The following is a 12,072-nucleotide window of genomic DNA, read 5'->3' on the forward strand; positions in this document are numbered from 1 at the left end:
AGGGAGATTCCTTTGGGTGTCTTGGATGCCCACAGGCCTAGAGAAGAACCTGGATGAAGCACAGACACAGACGAGGCAGAAGACTGGCAGGACGATGAGACCAGGAGCAGCAGGAGTCTTCCAGATGCAGTCTAGGTTCCCAAAGCGAAGTCCAACGAAATCCAAAGTGTCCAGATGGTTGAAGATGAACTGGTTTCAGAGCTGAATCTTGGCCCACGGCTAATGTAAAGACCCACCCACAGGTAAGCTCTTAAGTACCCAACGGAAAGGGGTTGAGATGATTCAGGGGTCCCTCCCAGAGGAGGGGCTGGATAGAGGGGACGATACTCCCATGTCCTTTATCCAGTTTTGCGCCTGAGCGCGAGCCAAAGGCTCCCTGAACTGGTTCCAACTGGAGTATGCGAGGAGGGCACCAAATGTGCCCTGCAAAGCAGTCTGGTGCCGCTGGCAAGTACCCCCAACCCCCCCAATACACAAGTCCTGTCTGGGAGGTGGACACAGGAGACTTATTGTTCTACCTTCCCTTGCTCGAGTCTGGCTCAGCAGCAGGAAGGCAGAATTGTGTCTGTGGTCGGCAGCAGCACTAGTTTGTTGTTAGACCATGAAAGACTGGTACCTAGGGGAGCCCCCCAGTACATAGGATCCTACATCCAACACTGGAATCTGTGTTAGGGTAGGAATCCAAACATGACCGGTTTCGGTGCAGCCAATATATAGTTAGACAACTCAAATTGACTTAATGTCTACTATATGTATAAAATGGCTGACCGCACTTACAAAGCTTGGAGGATCGACTCCTGGGTTTGTAGGGTGTGTCCTGCTCATGCAGGGGACCCTCACACTTATAACCAAGCACCCTGCCTTTAGGATTGAAAGGCCTACCTTAAGGCAACTTATAGGGTTTAGGTGCAGTGACCTCAGATATAAGGAAACATATCTGTTTGAGTGGTGCTAGCACCAGCTCACACAGGCTGTGATGGCAAGCCTGTAGTCATGGTCTCTTATGGGTGGCACAATACATGCTGCAGCCCATGGGAGACCCTGGGTGTACCTATGCCCGGGGTTCCTCAGACCATATAAATGGGACTTAGAAGGGTACACCAGTAGCCAATTCGGAAGGTACCAAAGTAATTACCATTGTGCAATTTAGGGAGCGAGCACAGTGACTAGGGTCCTGATTAGCAGGATCCCAGTTAGACTAGTCAGAAAATAGAATGACACCAGCAAAAACTGGGGGTAACCATGAAAGCAGATCCTACTTTCCTACACTCCCTTTTATCAATACTCATACTTCAACCTTAAAATTACCCTTATCATCCATTACCACTACTCAAACCATAAAAATACCCTTGCCTCCTGTTACCACTACCCATCCCTAAATCCTAAAATTACCCATACTACCCTTTACCACTACCCACTTCCAAACCCTTAAATTACCCTTGCCTCATTTTACCACTACTCACCCCTAATATTACCATTACCATCCTTTACAACTACCCAACTGTGAGAAGTTAGCCTGGCATATGATGTCCACTATTCTAGTGGGCACCTTGCATCAGTCTAATCGACCCTTATTGATGGTGGTTGTAAAGTCAACCTCATAGACAAGCTATCCTAGTGGTAGCATGGACCAGCAGTAATTGGCTAAGACTTTAGAGAGCATGTGAAGCCAGCTGTTTTACCAAATATAATCCCTTGAATACCAAATGAAAGGACACCACACAAGGTATATATCAAATATATATGTATTTATTCTAAACACAACCCCTCTGCACTCTTTATGAGGTCAGAGGTCAAAGTACATCACAAGTTACTCAATTAGCATACGATAAGTTGCACAAATACAGTTATGCCCTAGGGGACTCACAAACCATATACTAAGTGTTAGAACTGGCTATTTCTGGTAGGCTAAGGCTGACACCAAAGCCAGGCAGAAACCACCATTCTAGTCAGGGCAAGGAAGTCACACGCCAAGATAACCTCTGCTCACCCCCTTGGTAACTTGGCACAAGCAGTAAGGCTAAACTCGGAGGCAATGTGTAAAGCATTTGCGCCAGCGCACAACAGCAACAACATACTAGGCACACCACAAAAGAGACTCCACACAAGGTTATTATAAAAATAACTTTTGTATTATAAAACCACATCAGATAAAATCACACAATATACACGGTGTCAACTTGCACGGGCAATATTCACAGGGATTATGTACACAAGACAAGGCCACATGGGCGCCTGTCAGAATCAGATATAGCACTTCTAGATAAAATGTAGAATGTAAAATCACTTCTAGAATAAAGAATAAATGTAACATAAAATAATAATCAAAGATAACAACCAGTAACCACTGGTAACAGGAATCAGGACCTTACTAGGACCACCTGTACTAAAAAAAGAAGAACCACCTAAGTATCACACAGCATTTAGGGGTCTAAGAAAGAATACATTACTCATGATGCAATAAACCTAAATTCAGAGGAGTAGAAAAGACAACCACCTAAGTATCACTCAGCGTTTAGGGGTCTAGGAAAGGAACACATTACTCATGATGCAATAACCTACATTCAGAGGAGTAATAAAGAGAAACACATGATGCCTAGAGCATTCATAGGTGTTAAGAATAAAGCACATGATGCAATAAAATACATTCAGGGGTGCAGCGCAAGAAGACACATGATGACTAAACATTCAGAGGTGTTAAGAATAAAGTACATGATGCAATAAAATACATTCAGGGGTGCAGCGCAAGAAGACACCTGATGCCTAAACATTCAGAGGTGCAGCGCATGGAAAGAAAGACACATGATGCCTAAAAACATTCAGAGGTGCCAGAACAACACAATAGCGCAAAAACACACAGTAGGCAATTACTATTAAAAACATAGGAATCACATTGCGCATAACTTACATAAGCCACCACCTGTGGCAGTCCCTAGGCCAACTGGCCTTGTTGGGGCTCAGACGCCCTGAGTCTCAATGTCAGGGTGCGCTGCCATGCAGCGCCAGTCTCAAAGTACAAAATGCCTAAACGTAGCAGCTGGCACTAAGTGCTGCGCAGCTGTGAAGGCCTGGCACCACTGTGCCCTCTCTGTCCCACACAGGGACTCTCTTGGAATTGCGCCTAAACGGTGCAGCTGCCCACTAATTGCTGGGCAGCTGGGAATCAAAATCTGTGGCAGGGCCTTCACTGACCCTAAGCAAAACTGCACCACTCTGAGCCACACAGGCTCTACAGCAAAACATGCCCCCAAAGCGTTGGAGCCCACTGGGCTCTGGAAAGAAGTAGGGGGGGGGGCGCTGGAGCCATCTGGCTCAGGAATTCACTGTTCCCCCTAGAGCCCTCGTGGCCCTTAACTAAAATAGGCCCACGAGCCTCCGTGGCTCTGCAAACAAAATGCGGGCATCGTGGGAGCCTTCACGGACTCGTGGACAAGGGCGCCGTGAGCCTCGCAAGGCTCTAAGTAAATAAAACATGCCCCTTCGTTGGAGCCTCAAGGCTCTGGCTTAACGTTGGGGCGACCCACTGCCAACCGGGGCCGCCCAAGCACCAACTCTGCCTCACCGGCATGGAACACCCCCGAGCTCCCTCCTGGAGCAGAAGCAGCACTGTCCCCTGCACGCCCGCACTCACCGGTACCTTGGGAGGTGGCGTCGGCTCTTCTCTGCGGGGCTCCCAGGCGGCGGCGGCTCCTTGATGCAGCAGGGCTCCCTCGCATCACGGGAGCCCTGCAAGCCGGCCGCCACGCTTCTTCTTCTTCCTCCAGCGGGAAAGACCTCCGGACCACTCTTGCAGGGCTCGCACCTCGTGGGAGTCCTGTCGGCCGCTCACTTCCTCACTCGGGCTCCCTCTGCACACGGGAGCCCCCAGCAGCCGGCCACACTCCTCCTCTCTCCTCAGATGCCGCCGGGCTCCCTCAGCTCACGGGAGCCCGGCCGACCCGCCGCCATGCGTCCTCCATCTTCTCTCCGCCTCACAGGCTGCGGGGCGGGACTTCCGGCCGGCCGCGATGCAATTGGCCGGCCGGCCGAGCACTTCCGGGTCGCCGCGGGCAGCGCGGCGGCCCGATTCAGGCAGGCAGGCGGGCAGGCATTAAAAATATCGGCGTGGGCAGCCGAAGTTAAATAAAATTAAAAATAAGCGAGGTGGGCACTCGCCAGTAAATAATCAAATAAGCGGGGTGGCACCCGCCAATCCTCACGCAAAATGCGTGCAACGAAAACGCTCGATATTCAGCCAGGAGCGCTCTCAAGCACCAGGATCACAGCACAGCTCTCCCAGGCGCCAAAGGTCCCCAGAACAGACCCCTACAGCAAGAAGGGTCCACAGAAAGCGCTCTCTGCAGGAAAATCCATCAGCCCTCTAGGAAATGCAGCAGGCAGGGGGACAGCCAGGAAGAGTCCCCCAGCAGTCCATCAAATGTCCAGGAGCTGGGCAGGGCCCAGGGATTACCCTGAGCCCCAGCAGCAGCATGCCCCTGGCAGATTCAAGTTAGAAACAAGAACCTTTTGAAAGGGGACACAGCCCCTTCTTATACACAGAAAAGTCTTTGAAGTCCTTTGAAGTCCTTTGAAGCAGGCAGTGTGAGAACCAGCCAGAACTGGTTACAGGGAAGTCCCTTCAGTATCAAGGACAGAGGTGACAGTCGCCCAGCGGGAGGTGGAGCCAGCTTTGAAGTTAGGCAGGCACAGCCCTTCACTATCAGGTGCCATCTCCTCCCACTTCCCTGGCAGCAGATGCTGCCTTTCATCCATGGGCTGACTTCAGACAACCTCCTGGGCTCTCCAGCCCCTGTCACCCTCAAACCAGACAGTTAATCCACAAGCAGGCCCAGGCACTCTGGGCCAGGCTCACCAGCCAATCACACGCCAGCCCCAACTTACACAAATATGCCAACTTCCAAAAGTAGTACTTCTAGACTAGACACAGTCATGCCGCATATATCATTTTGCAGCATTCATTCTCACGAGTTCATACATACCAAACTCGCCCCTGCACTCCCCACACATCAGGAACTACCATGGGCATACATATTCCCCATTCATTCCTATGGGAGGGCATGTCACTCACCACTCATTCACAGAGAGCTCAAGCACTTTACACTGTACCACAGTGAAAAAGTGCGCAGAGGCCTAAAATCACCAACACCAGGTTCCATAAACAGGCTAGGAAAAAGCAAAAAGTCTAGGGGTGAACCTGCCCAACGGGCCGGGTCCAACACTAAGGAAGTGGTATAAGAACCACGTGAGAGTTAGACAGCAGGCCTAGGGCCTGTAGAATCGCTGGGAATACACTAAACAACCAAAGGTTAGGAAGTAGGAGGCCCAAGGGAGACGCGTGCAGTGTCTAAACACAGTCGCGAGTTACCATTGACTTATAATGGGAAACAAAGAAGTTACAAAGTTACTGTTTAAGGGCACTTCCGGATAAACTACAACAAAACCCCTTTAGACTAGGACACTTCGAGAGTCAAGACCCACGGGAGCACCGGAGTACTCGTGTTACCTCACCGAGGGAAGCCAGGTGCATAGGTGCCTTTTGGTGTCGGGTTTCAACGTCGTTTTCTATGGAGATCTTCAGAAGTGCTGCAGGCGACCAGAGGAAAAGTGTCCGGGTGGATCGACGATGTGAAGAACCTGAAAGCAGAGGGGACAGAGTCTGGGTCACTAGCCTGTGACCAAGGAGGAACCAGGAAGGAACCAGGCGATGTCGCGTGCTTGAAGGTGAAGAAGGTGAGCTTGTCTCTTCAGCCACGAGGTCCAGGAGGCATCGGCGATGACCAGGCGCTGGATTTGAGCTGTCCCACGGAGGATCTATTTGACTGCGGTGTCGGTATCCGGATTGGACCCACCAAGCCTTGGCAACCGCAACCCACGCAGGATGTCGAGATAGGCTCTGTTGCAGACCAGTCATAGGTCTGTGGCGCTTCTCCTTTGAAGGGAAGCTGGCGCAAGCCTGGAGCAACCAGGAAAACAGTTTAGTTCAAAAGAAAAGTCTTCAGGGGGCTCACTAGCCAATGGGCAAGGAACCGGGAAGACGAGTCGAGCTGAAATGCAAGAGCAGGCCCCACGCGGCACTGGTGGAGTGTGGAGGGCTGAGCTTCGGTGCAAATGGCGCTCGGGTCTGGGGTTTCTCGTACCCCAATGCACAACTGTGAGGGTACCTCGGTAGTCGAGCAGTTAGCAAAATGCAGGATGCCCAGGGTGTCCGGTCCCACGTCTCTCGTGTCCGCCACGGGTCTCAGCTTTGCTGTGGATGTGGGTCGGAGTAAGAGAAGTCTCAGAGTCCAGTTCCTGTGTCGCTGAGTCTTCATGTTCCGGCGGGAGCGTCGACAAAGCCGACCCGCAAGTTACTGGTGCCTGTTTGCACAGGGTGGTCACTCCTTGACCACAAGGGAGATGTCTTCCGTCTTCTAGTCAGAATAGAATGTCGAAGGTCCAAGAGTTATGTATAAAAGGTTCTTTCCAGGATAATCTAAAGTCCTGGGGACATAGCTCCTATACTTATACTAAGCTAAGGGGCTGGATTACCTGCCTAGGTCCCTCCTATGGGTGGACCTGGGAAGGGGGTGGTTACACCCTTTTCCCTTTGTCCAGTTTCGCGCCAGAGCTGGGACTGGAGTGCCCCAGCAACTGGTTTGAACCGGGCTATGCATGGAGCACCTTGTGTGGCCCAGGCAGTGTCTAGATGCATTCACTGAATGCAGCTCTCCCTGCCCCAATACACAAAACCCCTGTCTGGGGAGGTGCTGGCACCTCCCTGGACAGGAGACCTATTGTCCAGGCCCCCCAGCACCAGGTGGTCAGACTCGTGTCTGTGGCAGCAGCATCCATTTTGTGATGCTGAGGCTCTGTTTAACTTTAACCGGGTAAAGCAGTAACATACATGTCTTTATCCTCTAAAAGGGTGGAATGCTACCCCCACCGCCAGAATTGGCGGGGGGTAGTATTCCAAAGTGTTTGACACCTTACACAACATGTTTTGATAAAGCCAAACCGAAGTTAGCATTAACCGCGAGGATTATAATGCACTTAAGAGTATATGGTATGGCTACATCATAGAACAGCTATAAGGAGATGGTTCCGAAAGCTGCAGAGGGGCTCAGCTCATGCTAGGGCACCCTCTCACATAAAACCAAGCACTCTGCCTCCAGGATTGTCGAGGCCTACCATAGGAGTGGCTTATAGGTGTATATGTGTCTATAGGTAAAGGTAGATATAGGTATACTATATCTAAGTAAGGGGTGATTACACCACCTTACCCAAGCTGAGTGATCAGCTTGTGGTGTCAGTTTGGAGGGCCAGCCAGGGGTGGCATAATACATGCTGCAGTCCCTGGTAGGCCTTGGATGCACCTATGCCCTGGGTATCTATGGTACACTATACAGAGGCTCACAGAGGTGACCCAATACCCAATCTTGTATGTACCTAAAGTACATGGTATCAATTTAGAGAGAGAACAGCTGGGCTGTGGGTCTGACTAGCAGGCCCACAGCCACACTAAAGTCAAAAAACCAGAAAATCACAGCAAAAAGTGGGAGTGACCATAGAAAGCAGACCCTATTCTCCTACAACCCCCCCCCCCCCCCCCAACGCAGGGACATTAAACTAACCTTGACCAGTTGAGTCTTCATGTTATAAGTTACAAAAAGGGGGTGGGGTCGCACACTACTCACACACCGGCGGAAGTTGCCCCTAAGGACTCTGGTCATTGTAGTAGAGTGTTCGCGATGCATCATCTTTCGATCTTGCTATCTTCGCCATCCCTGGACACGTGTTTCGGGTTTTCAACCCTCGCCAGCAGGGATAGGCAGTGTTCTGGGGTCGCCGATGGCTGCCAATATCTGCCAGGTATAGTACCACTCCGGCACTTAGGTGCGGGATCCCAGGCTCGTCAGCCCGCTGCTCAAGGGAGCTTTAAGTTACAAAAAGGGGGTGGGGTCGCACACTACTCACACACCGGCGGAAGTTGCCCCTAAGGACTCTGGTCATTGTAGTAGAGTGTTCGCGATGCATCATCTTTCGATCTTGCTATCTTCGCTGTCTTCGCCATCCCTGGACACGTGTTTCGGGTTTTCAAGATAGCAAGATCGAAAGATGATGCATCGCGAACACTCTACTACAATGACCAGAGTCCTCAGGGGCAACTTCCGCCGGTGTGTGAGTAGTGTGCGACCCCACCCCTCTTTGTAACTTAAAGCTCCCTTGAGCAGCGGGCTGACGAACCTGGAATCCCGCACCTACGCGCCGGAGTGGTACTATACCTGGCAGATATTGGCAGCCATCGGCGACCCCAGAACACTGCCTATCCCTGCTGACGAGAGTTGATAACCCGAAACACGTGTCCAGGGATGGAGAAGACAGCGAAGATAGCAAGATCGAAAGATGATGCATCGCGAACACTCTACTACAATGACCAGAGTCCTCAGGGGCAACTTCCGCCGGTGTGTGAGTAGTGTGCGACCCCACCCCTCTTCATGTTATAAGTGGAAATATCTGGAGAGCCCATCTGCATTGGCATGGTCAGTCCCAGGTCTATGTTCCACTGTAAAGTCCATCCCCTGTAGGGAAATGGACCACCTAAGCAGTTTGGAATTTTCACCCTTCATCTGATTTAGCCACTAGAGGGGCTTATGGTCTGTCTGAATACTGAAGTGGGTACCAAACAAGTATGGCCTCAGCTTCTTTAGTGCCCAAATCACACAAAAGCCCTCCCTCTCAATAGCTGACCAACCTTTCTCTCTAGGGGTCAGCCTTGTGCTAATAAAAGCTACTGGCTGGTCTTGACCATCTTTATTCAGTTGTGAAAGAACAGCACCTACCCCAAACTCAGAAGCATCTGTTTGAACAATGAATTCTTTGGAGTAGTCTGGACTTTGCAGAATAGGAGCAGTGCACATGGCCTGCTTCAGGTAATCAAATGCCCTTTGACAGCTTCTGTCCACTGAACTTTCTTTGGCATTTTCTACATATGTCTGTAGGACTGTAAACTTGTCTGCAGTCCTGTTGCTGTTGGTCAGTGAGGCTGTCTGCCAAGGCTACTCCATCAACTGAACCATCATCAGGGTTCTGAGAAAGCAGGTCTGGGAGAGGGTCACTCTCCTCCTCCTGTCCCTCATCTGTAGCCATGAGCAAGCCCATGTCTGCCCTGTCAACATATGGTTTCAATCTGTTGACATGAAGCACCCTGGGGGGGCTCCTGGGAGTTCCAAGATCAACCAAATAGGTTACCTCTCCCTTTTGCCATTTGTCTTGGAGAGCTGCTGAGGCCACTGGCTCCAACACCCACACTTTCTGTCCTGGCTGGTAAACAGTCAGCACAGCCTTTTGGTTATGCTAGGCCTTTTGCAATTCCTAGCTAGCCTCAAGGTTTTTGGATGCCTTTTTCATGTACTCGGCCATCCTGGAGTGGAGACCAAGTACATAGTCCACAATGTCTTGTTTGGGAGTTTTGAGAGGTAACTCCCATCCCTCCTTCACCAGACAAAGGGGTCCTCTTACAGGATGCCCAAACAGAAGTTCAAAAGGGCTGCAGCCAACCCCCTTCTGTGGGACCTCTCTGTAAGCAAACAAAAGGCAGGGCAGCAGGATATCCCATCTTCGCCTAAGCTTTTCAGGTAAACCCTTGATCATGTCCTTTAAGGTCTTGTTGAATCTCTCAACTAGACCATTGCACTGTGGATGGTAGGGTATGGTGAACTTGTAGTTCACTCCACACTCTTTCCACATAGCAGTCAAATATCCAGACATAAAGTTTGCACCTCTGTCTGAGACAACCTCCTTCGGAAAACCAACTCTTGAGAAAACTCCCAGGAGGGCTCTTGCCACAACAGGTTCTGTTGTGGTCCTTAGGGGAATAGCTTCTGGGTATCTGGTGGCATGATCCACTACCACCAGAATAAACCTGTGCCCAGAGGCTGTTTGGAGATCCATTGGTCCAACAATGTCAATCCCTACACGTTCAAAGGGAACCCCCACCACAGGTAGTGGTATTAGGGGGGCCTTTGTGGTGCCACCTGATTTGCCACTGGCTTGGCAGGTGACAAAGGAGCTACAAAACTCCTTGGTATCCTCTGACATATGAGGCCAGTGAGGGACAAGCCTGTCTCAAGTCTTGTTCTGGCCAAGAGGTCCTGCAAGGGGAATATCATGGGCTAGTGTGAGAAGGAAGCCCCTGAATGCCAAAGGTATGACCAACCTCCTGTAAGCACCAGGCTTGGGGTCTCTAGCCTCTGAATACAGGAGCCCATCATCCCAATAGACTTTGTGGGTCCCACTCGCATTCCCAGCAGCCTCAGCAGCAGCTTGCTGTCTGAGGGGTTCAAGAGAAGGGCAGTCCAACTGCGCATGCCTCAGATCTGTCCTGGAGGGTCCCCCTGTCCCAAGAAACTCAACCTGATCAGGCTCAAGGTCTTTTAGGACAGTTTCCTCCTGGGTCTCACAATCAGCTTCCTGAGAAGGCTGATCCTTTTCCTGAGGCAAGGGGGAAGGCACTGCCTTAACCCTACTGCTTCTCCTCCTGGTAGGCAAAAGGTCCATTATTTCAGGATCCAGGGCCTGTTCAGTGTTGCAATTTTTGACCTGTGACTGGGTCACATCAAGGACATATGCTGATATACCTAACATCTCTGCATGAGTCCTATACTCCACTTCAGACCAGATTGAAGATTCTAGGTCATTGCCAAGCAAACATTCTACAGGGAGGTCAGAACTAACAACAACTCTTTTGAGGCCAGTTACCCCTCCCCAGGAGAAATTAACAATTGTCATACTATGGGTGGTAGTGACATTACTTGCATTGGTCACTAGGTAATTGTCACCTAGTATTATCTGTCCAGGGTCCACAAAGCTGGGTGTCACCATTGTGACACTAGCACGTGTCCCTGTAGGCCTGAGCCACTTTGTTATTAATTAAAGGAGTCTGTCTGTACTTGCCCAAGTTACTGGGACGCACAGTAGAGGACATAGCCATGTCCACATCACAGACAAGAACAGCTTGAGTTGGTATTCTGACTAGGCCAGAATTCACCTCAGTTCCCAGGGTTAACCCTACTACACCCTTCTGTTGAGAACCACCACTATTAGCTGTACTAGGGGGAACAGTTGCCTTAGGGGCAATGTTGGCTGGAGCTGCCTCCGTCTTGGTGCACTCACTGGTCCAGTGAGTATTTACCTAACATACTTTGCACCATGGTTTCTTAGGACCTTCTTTCTTCTTTGCAGGTTGGGAACCCCCACCATTAGAAGCTTTTTGGGGACCTTGAGAAGACTATTGGTCTTTTGCTTTCTCCCCACCCATTTGGTCTTGCTTCTTCTGATCACCACCTTGGTTCTGTACCTTCTGCTTCACCCTGGTTCTGACCGATTTGTCTGCCTTTTTTTCCCAATTCTTGGGGAGAGGTCAGATCAGAGTCAACCAGGTGCTGACGCAATAAATAGTTCTGACAGTTGTTAAGAATTTGTTCTCTCATAATCAAATTATACAATCCTGTATAGTCATTAACCTTACTACCCAGTAACCAGCCTTCCAGAGCCTTAGTGGCACAATCTACAAAGTCAGTCCAGTCCTGAGTCTGTATCTTCTGGGTATCTCTGAACAGCAACCTGTACTGCTTTGTGGTTAAGCCACACCCATCTATCAGAGCACTCTTCAGGACATTGTAGTTGTCAGCATCCTGTTCACTAACTGTCAGGAGCTTATCTTGTCTGCAAATGAGAGCCACAAGATTGCTCCCCACTGCTCCTTGGGGACCTTTTGCACTTTGCAGGCCCTTTCCAAAGCAGTTATCCACTTGTGGATGTCATCCCCAACCTGATAGGGAGAGACAATCTTGTTCAGGTTTCTGTGGTCATGAAACCTTTCCCTATCTCTAGGTACTATGCTGCCACCAGTGGGCTCTAGCCCACACAACCTTTTCTCTCTTTCAAGAGCCAGGGTCTCTTTTGCAAGGGCAACTTCTTGCCTCTTGATCCTAAGCTTGACTTCCTTCATCCTAGCTTTGTGCTCTCTCCTCTGAGGGGAAGTCATCCTCCTCACAGCAGAGGCACTGGACCCTACTGAGGAATTAGAATGAT

This window comes from Lissotriton vulgaris, chromosome 9 (genome assembly GCF_964263255.1).
Source record: "Lissotriton vulgaris chromosome 9, aLisVul1.2, whole genome shotgun sequence".
In the NCBI taxonomy this organism is placed as follows: Eukaryota; Metazoa; Chordata; class Amphibia; order Caudata; family Salamandridae; genus Lissotriton; species Lissotriton vulgaris.